The following is a 15,096-nucleotide window of genomic DNA, read 5'->3' on the forward strand; positions in this document are numbered from 1 at the left end:
CCTTGACTTTGTTGTCCTTAAGCCATTTTGCCACAACTTTGGAAGTATGCTTGGGGTCATTGTCCATTTGGAAGACCCATTTGCGACCAAGCTTTAACTTCTTGACTGATGTCTTGAGATGTTGCTTCAATATATCCACATAGTTTTTCTCCCTCATGCCATCTATTTTGTGAAGTGCACCAGTCCCTCCTGCAGCAAAGCACCCCCCCAACATGATGCTGCCACCCCCGTTCTTCACAGTTGGGATGGTGTTCTTTGGCTTGCAAGCCTCCCCCATTTTCCTCCAAACATAACGATGGTCATTATGGCCAAATAGTTATATTTTTGTTTCATCAGACCAGAGGACATTTCTCCAAAAAGTACGATCTTTGTCCCCATGTGCAGTTGCAAAACGAAGTCTGGCTTTTTATGGCGGTTTTGGAGCATTGGCTTCTTCCTTGCTGAGCGGCCTTTCAGGTTATGACGATATAGGACTCGTTTTACTGTGGATATAGATACTTTTGTACCTGTTTCCTCCAGCATCTTCACAGTGTCCTTTGCTGATGTTCTGGGATTGATTTGCACTTTTCACACCAAAGTACGTTCATCTCTAGGAGACAGAATGCGTCTCCTTCCTGAGCGGTATGACGGCTGCGTGGTCCCATGGTGTTTATACTTGTGTACTATTGTTTGTTCTGATGAACGTGGTACCTTCAGGCATTTGAAAATTGCTCCCAAGGATGAACCAGACTGGTGGAGGTCTACAATTTTTTTTCTGAGTTCTTGGCTGATTTCTTTTGATTTTCCCATGATGTCAAGCAAAGAGACACTGAGTTTGAAGGTAGGCCTTGAAATACATCCACAGGTACACCTCCAATTGACTTGAATGATGCCAATTAGACTATCAGAAGCTTCTAAAGCCATGACATCATTTTCTGGAATTTTCCAAGCTGTTTAAAGGCACAGTCAACATAGTGTATGTAAACTTCTGACCCACTGGAATTGTGATACAGTGAATTATAAGTTAAATAATCTGTCTGTAAACAATTGTTGGACAAATTAACCGACTTGCCAAAACTATAGTTTGTTAACAAGACATTTGTGGAGTGGTTGAAAAACGAGTTTAATGACTCCAACCTAAGTGTATGTAAACCTCCGACTTCAACTGTAGGTAATTTTTCAGTAGGATCATGACACCTTTTGAATTCCTATGCCCATGACAGAAATATATTTTACCATCCATCTCTTTTCCCTGGCCACTTCACCCAGATCTGATTTCTGACAAACCACAGAGAAATCAGTATGCCAAGTTACATATTCTACTGATATGGAGGATGTTTTAGTGTAATTTTTACATAAAGGATTGTTCTACATGACTTTTACCCATCTTATGAGAGATTCTCCAAAGTTGTAAAAATCCCAGCACAGTTTTTTTAGGATAAAAAAAGAAACGAAATGGAGCTAAGCACAGGTAAATCCTAGAGGAAACCCTGGTTCAGTCTGCTTTCCAAAATACACTGGGAGACAATCACCAGGACCATAACCAAAAACACAAGGCCAAATATACACTGAAGTTGTTAACCAAGACGACATTGAATATTCCTGAGTGGCCTAGTTACAGTTTTGACTTAAAATGGCTTGAAATTCAATGACAAGACTTGAAAATGGCTGTCTAGCAATGATCAACAACCAACTTGACAGAGCTTGAATAATTTTTGAGACTTACCCAGAAAGACTCACAGCTGTAATTTCTGCCAAAGGTGTTTCTAACATGTATTGAGGGGTGTGAATATTTATGTTCATTTGATATTTCTGTATTTCATTTTCAATAATTTGCTAATGTTTTTTTATGTTTTCACTTTGTCATTATAGAGTATTGTGTGTAGATGGGTGAGCGAAAACATCTATTTAATCCATTTTGAATTCAGGCTATAACACATAAAATGGAGGCCTTTGCTTCAGGCCAGCACTAACACACCTATTTTAAAATAATCAATTAATAATGGTCTTGAGTTGGCTAGACTACAATTAGTTTAAATCAGGTGTTTTTGTAGGGTAATACACTTCTGTCTCATTAAGGTCAATGTCAAAGGTATTCAATTCCACAGACTTGTGTGACGCATTTATTTTTGGCGGGGGCTGGAACAACCTGCATACCCTGTAGTTCTCCAGGACTGGAGCTGGAGACCCCTGCTTTATGCTCTATCTTTCCACTCTGAAACATCTTCACTTTGCTATGTTATCACAATAAGAAGAAATACGATAGACAAATCCTTGGCAATAGGGGTGTGTCAACTTCTCTGCAAGGGAATGGACCATAGACGGATTAAACTGAAACTTAATACAAGCCTGCCCTCTAACTGTGTGTATTTGTAATTCCACAACTGAAACATTTGATACTGTGACAGCAACTCTAGGGGAAATATTTTCTGTGGTTTTTACTGTAAATAGAAGTCAATGGACATGTTCATCTAAATACTGATGAGTTGAGTTATGACATTAATAGGCGTCCCACCAGCGGGACACCTGTCGACAACTTCCGGTGAAATTGAAGGGTGCGCAATTCAAATAAATAATCATAAAAATGTGGGATATTAAACATTTAGGTACATACAAGTGTCTTATATCGGTTAAAAGCTGAGTCTTGTTCATCTAACTGAATTGTCCGATTTACAATAGGCTTTACAGCGAAAGCATGACATGCGATTGTTTGTGGACGGCACCCCACATCAAAATATCTTTCAACCAGCACAGGCTTCATAAAATCACAAATAGCAATTAAATATTCACTTACTTCTTTGAAAATCTTCCTCTGATTTGTCATCCAAAGGGTCCCAGCTACAACATGTACTGTCGTTTTGTTAGATAAAATCCTTCTTTATATCCCAAAGAGTCTGTTTAGTTGGCACCATCGATTTGAGTAATCCACTCGTTGAACATGCAGAGAAAGGAATCCAAAAAGCTACCTCTAAACTTTGTTAAAACAAGTCAAAATATGTTTATATTTAATCTTCAGGTACCCTAAAATGTAATTAAACTATAATATTTCATACGGAAATAAGTATGTTCAATAGGAAAGCAAAATTAGCAGCTGCGCGTCCTCTTCGTCGCGCATGCACAGACTGATTTCCAACTCTGACTCCCAGTACTAAAACTCCAAATTCTTCCTCGTTTGGGAAGAAACAAGCCTGAAACCTTGAACAAAGACTGTTGACACTAGTGGAAGCCATAGTAATTGCAATCTGGGACCTGGATTTGGATATGACCCTATTCGTTCAATTGGAAGAGCATGGGCTCTCAACAACAAAAAAATCTGGCAGTTTTTTCTTTGGATTTTCTCCTACCATATCAATTGTGTTACAGTCTCATACATTATTTTAACGTTTCTACAAACTTCAAAGTGTTTTCTATCCAATGGTACCAATTATATGCATATCCTGGCTTCTGGGCCTGAGTAACAGGCAGTTTACTATGGGTACGTCAGTCAGACAACTTCTCTGCAAGGGAATGGACCATAGATGGATTAAACTGAAACTGAAAACAAGCCTGCCCTCTAAATGTGTGTATTTGTAATTCCACGACTGAAACATTTGATACTGTGACAGCAACTCTTAGGGGAAGTATTTTCAGTGGTTTTTACTGTATATAGATGTCAACGGACATGTTCAGCTAAATACTGATGAGTTGAGTTATGACATTAACATCTTCATTTAATAAAAATACAATTAACATGGGAAAATTAACTGAGAATAGAAGAGAATTGCAAACTGCTAAATGTAATTCTCAACATTGACCAATTTTGACAATTACCATTTCAGTAGAGTGAGTTGTAAAATAATAAATTGAACAGAACTCAATAATTAGGTACTAGATAAGGGTAATGCTGCTAATCGTGTCCATGTTAAGGGAACAGGGTAAGCTCTTCCAGGCCTCTGGCCATCTGCTCCTCAACCTTGATCTTGATTTTCTCAGCCACAAGGTTAGAGGCGTCCATCTGGGCCCTCTGGGCCTCATTGCTCAGCATCTCACCAGAGGAGGCTGGTGGGAGGAGCTATAGGAAGACTGGCTCATTGTAATGGCTAAAAATGGAATAAATGGAACCGAGTCAAACGTGGTTTCCATATGTTTGATACTCTTCCAATTATTCCATTCCAGCCATTACAATGAGCCCATCCTCATATAGCTCCTCACACCAGCCTCCTCTGATCTCCACCAAGGTTTTCAGGCCCAGCGGCTGGGCATCATCCGCCGGCTGGTTGTTGAAGCGGTCACGCTACTGCATGGGCAGTACAAGCTAGGTTTCATCAATTTGGTGACAGATTTTCATGTGGATATTCTAAAATCTGCATAAAACAATATGCGCATTTTCCCAAAAGAGATGTGTTTCCATCAAACAGACTTATTGAGGATAAAAGCCTGTGTGTGATGACATAGTGCACATAAAAATGACTTTTGCAGTTAAATTTCCATGTATCGAATAAAAAAAGTTATTGAGTTTCCAACTAATTTTCAACTGATGGTATTGTCAGGAAAAACTGTTGCGTTATATAGAAAATGTGCCCACTGGTCTTGGCATGTGCACTGTAACCATCTTGCAGATACAGTGCTACCTAGATGATGAGATTATTATGGATATGGATCATGTCACTAGAATAAGACCCTCAATATTTATTTTAAAATATCATCAAGCTCATCACCCTGCACTTCCATCTGTAGCCTAATAAACTGCATGCTTTACTGAGTCGTAGTGGGAGGACCACACAGCATATCATCACGTGACCCCAAGTTATGATCGATATGATGGTTATTGTAAGAGACATTTTGTATATGTAAAATCAAATTTATAGAAGATTTTGGTTGATTTGTTATTGAATAGAAATCTATGGAAACTATTTATGGTTTATGTTTATATAGAAATTGCTTTTTTTATTGCTATTGTGACACCTGGTGGACACCTTTTGGGTTTACCTGTAGGACTGCATTTAATGGGTTATGGGTAAAAATGGTGTTAGATACTTTTGGTTATGTAGTGTATGTGGACACGTGCTCGTAGGACATCTCATTCCAAAATCATGGGCATGAATATGGAGTTGGTTCCCCCTTTGCTGCTTTAACAGCACTCTTCTGGGAAGGCTTTCCGCTAGATGTTGGAACATTGCTGCGGGGTCTTGCTTCCATTCAGCCGCAAGAGCATTAGTGAGGTCGGGCATTGATGTTGGGCGATTAGGCCTGGCTCGCTGTCGGCGTTCTAATTCTTCCCAAAAGTGTTCGGTGGGGTTGAGGTCAGGGTTCTCCAGTCAGGCCAGTTAAGTTCTCGACAAAGCATTTCTGTATTATGGACCTCGCTTTGTGCACGGGGGCATTGTCATGCTGAAACAGGAAAGGGCGTTCCCCAAACTGTTGCCACAAAGTTGGAAGCACGGAATCATCTAGAATGTCATTGTATGCTGTAGCGTTTAGATTTCCCTTCACTGGAACTAAGGGGCATAGCCTGAACTATGAAAAGCAGCCCCAGACCATTATTCCTCCTCCACCTAACTTTACAGTTGGCACTATGCATTCGGGGAGGTAGCGTTCTCCTGGCGTCCGCCAAATCCAGATTCGTCTGTCGGCCTGCCAGACGGTGAAGCTTGATTCATCACTCCAGAGAACGCGTTTCCACTGCTTCAGAGTCCAATGGCAGCGAGCTTTACACCACTCTAGCCAACGCTTGGCATTTCACATGGAGATCTTAGGCTTGTGTGTGGCTGCTCGGCCATGGAAACCCATTTCATGAAGCTCCCAACGAACAGTTCTTGTGCTGACGTTGCTTCTAAAGGCAGTTTGGAACTCAGTAATGAGTGTTGCAACCGAGGACAAATTATTTTTACTCACTGCGCACTTTAGCACTCAGCGGTCCTGTTCTGTGAGCTTGTGTGGCCTACCACTTCGCGGCTGAGCGTTGTTGCTCCTAGATGTTTCCACTTCACAATAACAGCACTTACAGTTGACCGGGGCAGCTCTAGCAGGGCAGAAATTTGATGAACTGACTTGTTGGAAAGGTGGCATTCTATGACGGTGCCACATTGAAAGTCACTGAGCAGTATGGCCATTTTACTGCCAATGTTTGTCTATGGTGATTACATGGCTGTTTGCTTGATTTTATACACCTGTCAGCAACGTGTATGGCTGAAATAGCCTAATCCACTAATTTCAAGGTTTGTCCACATACCTTTGTATATATAGTGTAGGTGTAAGAAGTGGTGTATTCATTACGCTGATTCTGTTGCAAAACATTTAGTCTGTTGCACAATATTTTGCAACAGAATCGGCGTAATGAATACACCCCTGTATAGAAGACAAACAGTTCTCAACCATGTAAATCATTCATATGTGTTTTATTTCAACCCTTTTTAACCTTTGTGTATTTTCCTTTATTTACATTATTACTATCTTGGAACCTGTTAGAACACCTGGACTATATTTAAGCAATAATGCCAGATTGGGTGTGGTATATGGCGAATATACCATGGCTAAGGGCTGTTCTTACGCACGAAGCAACGCGGAGTGCCTGGATACAGCCCTTAGCCATGGTATATTGGCCATATTTGACAACCTCCTGAGGTTCCTTATTGCTATTATAAACTGCTCACCAACATAATTACAAGAGTAAAAATACATGTTTTGTCATACTCATGGTATACGGTCTGATATACCATGGCTTTCAGCCAATCAGCATTCATGGCTCGACCCACCCAGTTTATAATGTTTGCTTTTCCATTTATCAACCTGAAGTTGTGTGACAACCCAGACAATTCTTTGTGAGTAATATATATAATTTAACTGCAACAAATCTCATGTCTCTCAATGGGGAAACATGTTGGAACTAACCCTGTAAAGGCATCTATAGAAGTGGCGTAGTTAAAATGTTTGGACATTGTCATTTCTTGCATAATACATTTTACAGACACAAAAAGATCCTACCATATCGAATTAACAAATTGTCTGTCAACATTTATCAAATTGTACCGGCATTTCCTTTTCCCATTCAGCTTGTCAACACTTTTTACAAAAACAAGTAGTGATGAAGTCACTTTCTTTCACTTTGCGCCATGAGATTTTGACATGCATATCAGTAATGTTAGCTCTCCGTGTACTTTTAAGGGCCAGCCATGCTGCCCTGGTCTGAGCCAATTGTAATGTTCCTAAGTCCCTCTTTGTGGCACCTGACCACACTACAGAACAGTAGTCCAGGTGTGTCAAAACTAGGGCCTGTAGGACCTGCCTTGTTGATAGTGTTGTTAAGAAGGCAGAGCAGAGCTTTATTATGGACAGACTTTTCCCCATCTTAGTTACTGTTGTATCAATATATTTTGACCATGACAGTTTACAATCCAGGGTTACTCCAAGGAGTTTAGTCACCTCAACTTGCTCAATTTCCACATTCATTACAAGATTTAGTTGAAGTTTAGGGTTTAGTGAATGATTTGTCACAAATACAGTGCTTTTAGTTTTAGAAATATCTAGGACTAACTTATTCCTTGCCACCCATTCTGAAACTAACTCCTGCACTTTGTAAAGTGTTGCAGTAATTGCAGTCGCTGTAGTAGCTGACGTGTATAGTGTTGAGTTATCTGCATACATAGACACACTGGCTTTACTCAAAGCTCGACTCCGGGATGCTGGCCTTCTAGGCAGAGTTCCTCTGTCCAGTGTCAGTGTTTTTTTGCCCATCTTAATCTTTTCTTTTTATTGGCCAGTCTGAGATATGGCTTTTTGCAACTCTGCCTAGGACAGCATCCCGGAGTCGCCTCTTCACTGTTGTCGTTGAGACTGGTGTTTTGCGGGTACTATTTAATGAAGCTGCCAGCTGAGGACTTGTGAGGTGTCTGTTTCTCAAACTAGACAGCCTAATGTACTTGTCCTCTTGCTCAGTTGTGCACCAGGGCCTCCCACTCATCTTTCTATTCTGGTTAGAGGCAGTTTGCGCTGTTCTGTGAAGGGAGTAGTACACAGCGTTGTACGAGATCTTCAGTTTCTTGGCATTTTCTCGTATGGAACAGCCTTCATTTCTCAGAACAAGAATATACTGACAAGTTTTAGAAAAAAGGTCTTTGTTTCTGCCAATTTTGAGTTTGTAATCGAACCCAAAAATGCTGAGACTCCAGATAACCAACCAGTCTAAAGAAGGTCAGTTTTATTGATACTTTAATCAGCACTACCGTTTTCAGCTTTGAATAGCTAACACAACGTGCCATTGGAACACTGGAGAGATAGTTGCTGATAATGGGCCTCTATACGCCTATGTAGATATTCCATATAAAATCTGCCGTTTCCAGCTACAATAGTCGTTCCAACATTAACTAGGTCTACACTGTATTTCTGATCAATTTTATGTTATTTTAATGGACCAAAAATGAGCTTTTCTTTCAAAAACAAGGACATTTCTAAGTGACCCCAAACTTTTGAATGGTAGTGTATATTTTTCAATTGTGCTGTGATTTTTTTTACATACATTTTTAACCTTTCTAATCGTATAGTGTCCACAGATTGTGAGCTAAAGATGAAAACCTTTCCTACGAGTATTATTTATTGACTGACTATGGCTTTCCAAATTGCCCAACACTGCTGTTTGTAAGGTTAATTTTAAGTGAATGTTGTGATTTTTTAACCATTCCTGAACTGGTGACCAGAAACAAGCTACATAGGGGCAATACCAGAATAAATGATCTAGGGATTCTTAGGGATGCACGATATATCGGTAAGCATATCGGAATCGGCCGATAAAAATGCCAACATCGGCATGGGCCCAATATCTAGTTTAACGCTGATGTGCAAAACTCATGTCAAAGCTGACATTCATACCTATATAATGTAGGTAGATGACGTAGTGACGCCATGAAAAATACAGTGCTACACGTGCAACACAGCATTCTTAACCTAGCCCACAATGTCTGCTGTGTGGATCTATTTTGAAGTTTCTAAGGAAGATAACAAAAAGGCCATGCAATGTTTGTGCTGCTATTATTTCCGGAGGAGGGGAGAAAGTGAAATCGTTTAATACCACAAATCGAATTACTCATTTGAAAGTGCATCATCCCCAGACGTTCAGCGACCACTTAGAACAAAAGCAGAAAAAAACTAAGCGCTCTCTTCCAACAACTAATAAAGTTCAAGTCGAGCAGTCATTTGAAAGAGTAAAAAAAATTCTGCGAGACAACAGTGACACTGCGCACCGAGGAAGAGAGGCCATGGACAGACAGAGCTGAAACTTCACTGCTTGACATGTATGATGAAATCCTGGTTGAGAATGAAATGACTGAACAAATGAACAACGAAACAGCACAGCAAGTAAGTGAAAGAAGTAGGTTTGGATTATGTTTTACTGGTAATGGGGACATACGAAAATGCCAACAAAATAACTATTTTGTGTGTATGTGTGTGGGTGTGGGTGTGTGTGTGTGTGTGGCTGGGTGTGTGTACTAAAATGCTTAAAAGGCCGCTCAAATGTTAAATATCGGTTATTGGTATCGTTTTTTGGCAAGGAAAATACCGTATATCGGTATCGGCTAAAAATGTAATATCGTTGCATCCCTAGTAATTCTGTCTCTTCGCAGCAAAATCTACAGAGCTGAGATTGTTATATGCCCCATATATATAGCATTCTGTTGGTGGCAATAATTTTGCATAATAATTTAAAACTTCTTCAGGCTAGGGTTTCTTTTCCCCCACTTCCTGTCTGACTGACGTACCCATAGTAAACTGCCTGTTACTCAGGCCCAGAAGCCAGGATATGAATAGAATTGGTACCCTTGGATAGAAAACACTTTGACGTTTGTAGAAATGTTAAAATAATGTATGAGACTATAACACAATTGATATGGTAGGAGAAAAAAACAGCCAGAATTTTCTTTTTTTGAGAGCCCATGCTCTTCCAATGGAACATGTAGGGTCATATCCAAATCCAGCTCCCAGATTACAATTCCTATGGCTTCCACTAGATGTCAACAGTCTTTGTTCAAGGTTTCAGGCTTGTTTCTTCCCAAACAAGGAAGAATTTTGAGTTTTAGTTCTGGGAGTCAGAGTTGGAAATCAGTCTGTGCGTGCAACGAAGAGGACGCTCACCTGCGAATTTGACTTTTCTATTAAACATTCTTTCCGTATGAAATATAGTTTAATTACATGTTAGCGTACCTGAGGATTGAATATAAACATAGTTTGACTTGTTTTTAACAAAGTTTAGCGGTAGCTTTTTGGATTCCTTTCTCTGCCCGTTGAATGAGTGGATTACTCAAATCGATTGCACCAACTAAACAGACTTTTTGGGGAAAAAAAAGGATTTTATCTAACAAAACGACCATGCATGTTGTAGCTGGGACCCTTTGGATGACAAATCAGAGGAAGATTTTCAAAAAAGTAAGTGAATATTTAATCGCTATTTGTGATTTTATGAAGCCTGTGCTGGTTGAAAGATATTTTGATGTGGGGTGCCATCCTCAAACAATCGCATGGCATGCTTTCGCTGTAAAGCCTATTGTAAATTGGACAATTCAGTTAGATGAACAACACTAAGCTTTTAACCGATATAAGACACTTGTATGTACCTAAATGTTTAATATCCCACATTTTTATGATTATTTATTTGAATTGCGCGCCCTCCAACTTCACCGGAAGTTGTCTACAGTTGTTCCGCTGGTGGGACGCCTAGTCCTAAATTGAAAAGCTCTAAATATTGAATCAAGTGTTATTTTTTTGTACCAGTTCATAAACCATGTGCCATGGAATCGGTACATCAAAAATCTCTTCGCATTTATTTTGCAAACTCTATGGCGCAGCAACATTTTGTCCTCAAATGAAACTGGCATATTTTTCTATTTATGCCAATTACTTTCATCCAATTTCTATCTTTAATATATGGCAGGCAATTTCCCTACCTTGTCCCTTTTCCACTTGCCTCCTCCATTTTTGTGGTAATGCTGCAATCAGTTGCTTGTAAGTTTGGATTGAGAAGATTTTCCCATATATTTTTGATAGCTGCAGATGTGACATAACTCCACCATTTCTATTCATAATATCATTAACAAATGTAATTTTAAAAAATCCATAAAGAATGTTTTTTTACTAATCGGTATATTTGAGTTCAACCATAACATTTTCTGCTGGATAAAACCGAAATCGTAACCAGTTTTGTGTTGCTTGTTTAAGAAAGGGCGATACTTTAAACAAAATGTCACTTTCAATTTGTTGGAAATGAGAAGTTGTAATCTGTATAAAGGCAAAAAGGCAATTTTTTAACAAAGGATAAGCCTTTCTTATTAATGAGTATAACATGTATGACTGAAGCTTTTAGTGAGAGTTTCAAAGGTTTAATATTTAATACGTATATTTATTATATAACTAGGCACGTTTAATTTTGTCTGGCTTAGCGTTCCAAATACAATTAAATATTTTTTGCTCATATGATTTAAAAAACGAGTCGTCTGGAGTAGGCAGCACCATTAGTAAGTAAGTAAACTGTGATAGGAACAAAGAGTTAATCAATGTGATTTTTTTCATAAATAAACAAGTATATACCTCTCCATGGTTGCAGAATCTTATCTATTTTTGCAAACGTTCTATTGAAATGTCTCTTTGTTTTCTAGTCCAACAGGAGTGCATTCCTCAGACCATCCGGTGCATGGACATCCTGTGACAGAATGATACGAGCACAAGCGTCCAGTTGTCGAGACTACAGCAGATCGAGCCGGTGGACGGACAGGTCAGTAACTCATCAAATATCATACAATATTGTGTAAAACATTGAATTTGTAGATGGATCAACATTTTTACTTTATTTCCCCTTTTCCCCATTGTTTAGACATGATGCATCAATTAGACAAAATGCATCATGCAGGGATGATTTCTGTGCTTTGAAAGTTACATATTTTGAAAATCTAATTGCTGACAAGCAAAACATTTTGGGACTATGTCAGCAATGGACTAATGAAATAAAAACCAAAAGATTGTTTTGGGGTGGAATTTTCCTTTAACCACATTACTTTAGCTGGCTGCTTTGAGTGAAACTTTTATGTAATATAACCTATTCTGGGAACCTAGTGTATGAACTATGTGAAATATTTTAGGACCATTGGCTTCCCTGAAAAAAGGTACTGACAGGAGAAGCAATATGAGTCTGTCAGAGGTCATCACGCTGGATGGGAATGGTGATGAAGAAGCAGGTGTCCATTCCATTGATGTGGAGCGAACCTTGGACCTAGTGCCAGTAAGGATGGTCTTTAGTGAGGAGGTAAGACCCCCCATCCTTAATATAGGAATCCTTCGACTTCACTGCCTCTTCGATGGTAAGGTCCATTGCACAATAGGGACACTTGACCTCCACAACTGCTGTGGTGCCACACCGGACCATCCGATGAGGCACCCAAGATCCCAGACCTTGAGACCCAAAGCCCTGACTCCTGCACATTCATCCCTGTAGTCATTTTGAATGCCTTGATGGCCTCCTCTTTGTTATCTGTGCCCCACTTTACAGACAACACCCCATCCAACGACAGTGATCTGAGGACACTTTTTTAGCAGCAACAGAGTAACGCACTCGGCCCTAACCACTGCTCCATAATTGCTGGCCGTCAACCTCCCTCACCTCATGGTGTGCCAGTTGGGGTTGTTGCACTGTCCAAATGTTGCCTGCCGTATAGCCTCCTGCTGCTCCACCGACGGGGGCATGCCAGCCAGGATGCCTGCATGCCCCAAGTCCCCTTGTTTTTTTTAACAATGTCCGGCACAGACTGTGGCGAAATCCTGCATGGAGCCTTCACCTTGCGCTGCCACTTTAAGAGCGCATCAGCAGTCAGAAAGCAGGAGATAAAGATAGCTCTTCCAGCTCTCTGGGAGGGAGCTCTCGGTTGGTCGGGCAGTTTGATCGGGGTGTGCAATGTTGGAAATATCAGAGTTTCCTAGTTCCTACTTGCACTTTAATGCGGCATAAGACTTTGTGTCTGTGGTAACTAGTGATAACCGTGACACAGATCTCAATGACTGGAGAGAACACACAAATCTTTGAAAAACAGTGTCAAAAGTCTGTAAGCACAGAATACAGATCCACAACCAGTTTTGATGCGCAAATGCACATTGCACAGATGTAAGTGTTAGGAATTTCTGAATATTTGCTCACAAATCATTATACATTTGTTCAAATTGTACTTTGTACTATTCTGGTTTTATTTCTGAAATATTTTAAAATATTCCGGGTTTATGGTTTTATTTAGGAAATAGTTGTATATATTCACAGATCCTAGATTTATTTGTGAGTTATGTTTAATATATGCACGGATCATGGTAGACATATTTATAGAATATGGAAACAAATCTGACCCCATACCTCACTAGTTACCACAGCCACAAAGTCATAAACACTGCCTATTTATATGCATCTTCTTAAAATATGATTTTAAACCTAACCATAATCTTAACCACACTGCTAGCCTTATGCCTAACCTTAAATTATACTTAAAAAGCGATTTTTTGTTTTCATGCAGTTTTACTATAGCCAATATTGACTTTGTGGCTGTGCTATCCAGTGGAAACCTCAGGAACGCCTCACCGGCCATATGTCGCGTTAATGTGCTAGTCGGAAATTAGAAAACTCTGAAATGTCCGACTTGCTAATTGGTTGTATTTATACACTGGCCGCGTTCAACGAATAATCAAGTCGGACATTTCCAACTAGGATGTGAACGCGGCAATAAACCAGGGTCGCTCGGGGGAGGTCGTACATGACCGAGACTTTTCGCGGCATAATATCCAAGACTATCAATGATTGGTTGTGGTGGTATGGCGTAAAGCGTTTTCTGCTGGCGCTGTGGTATAAAAACCCTTCAGACTACTTGAATAGTCTCATTTGTTCAGTCTTCAGGATCGTTTTTTTGCGGCCGAAGGCCAACATAATATTTCGACGGGACGTTTGTAACTGCAGTAATGAAGGTACATTTGAAATGCCGAGTCATCTTAATTGTATTAATGCATGTTGTGCATTGACAATGTTTAGAAACATTTCTAGGTTCCAATGATGAGTTGTGATCTTTTGCTTCCCTGCATCGCGGTTTACAGTATTGCAGATAGCGTGCTACCGGGCTAACGTTTGCAAAAAATAACTAACGTTACCTAGTAAGATGCCTAACTACAAGGTAACTAGCTAGTATGGTTAGTAACTACGTTTTGGACATATCTTGGCTATCGGCTAGTATAATTAGGCCAGACTCCTTCTCAGAGTTTGTAACTAACGTTATGGCTTGCTAACTAATACAAATGTGTTTGGAAAATGCGCCGTATACAACAGGTGAAGAACACTTCATTTTAAAAACTATTTAAGAACTATTTGTTAAACATATTTCCTTTTTCACAAACAACATTTTCTGTTTCCCCAAGTAGGCATTTAAAAAAAATCCCAGTAACCTTAACACTTAGTGTGATTTGACCCTATTGGTCAAAATTATCATTAGTCTTTCTCTCCATGTTGAACACAATGTAAGTGTGCTTTCTGCATATGTATTTATTGCTTTCTCCACGAGTGGTGCTGGTTTTACTTGTCGAGGGGGGCAGCGCCGGCGTCATTTCCGTTTCTTGCCATCACCTGTATCCGCTGGAGCCGATTTATCAGATCTGCTGCTCTCGCATGGAGGAGAAGCTTGGGAAAGCTCCTTTTCACCCAAACATAATTATAAAAGTGCCACCAGAACTAGTCAAAACAAAATACATCAAAGACACTGTTTTTCACCTGTCCAAATATATCTATGCACATGAAAGCCTCCGGGTCAAAATGACCCACGACATGTTTGTTTACAAAATCTACACAGCCATTCCACCAACACATTAGTGTCCATATTTTGAAGTTAGGTTCATGACCCTAAATGAGGAAAAGCCATTTCGTTTCTTGGAGAAAAAGGGGTCATTAGTATTTTAGGCAACTCAAATGTGGAAATAGGTCAAATTGACCTGCGACATAATTGGAGGGTTAACAGGCCCAAAGCATAGCTGGCTAACTAATAATGTCATGTGCATTGTTACTTATGAAGTTGACAAGATTCAGTGGGTGAATTCCTTGCATGTGACATGTTTATAGGACAGTCTGGTTTGCTTCCA

The sequence above is a fragment of the Salmo salar genome, chromosome ssa13 (assembly GCF_905237065.1).
Source record: "Salmo salar chromosome ssa13, Ssal_v3.1, whole genome shotgun sequence".
Lineage (NCBI taxonomy): Eukaryota > Metazoa > Chordata > Actinopteri > Salmoniformes > Salmonidae > Salmo > Salmo salar.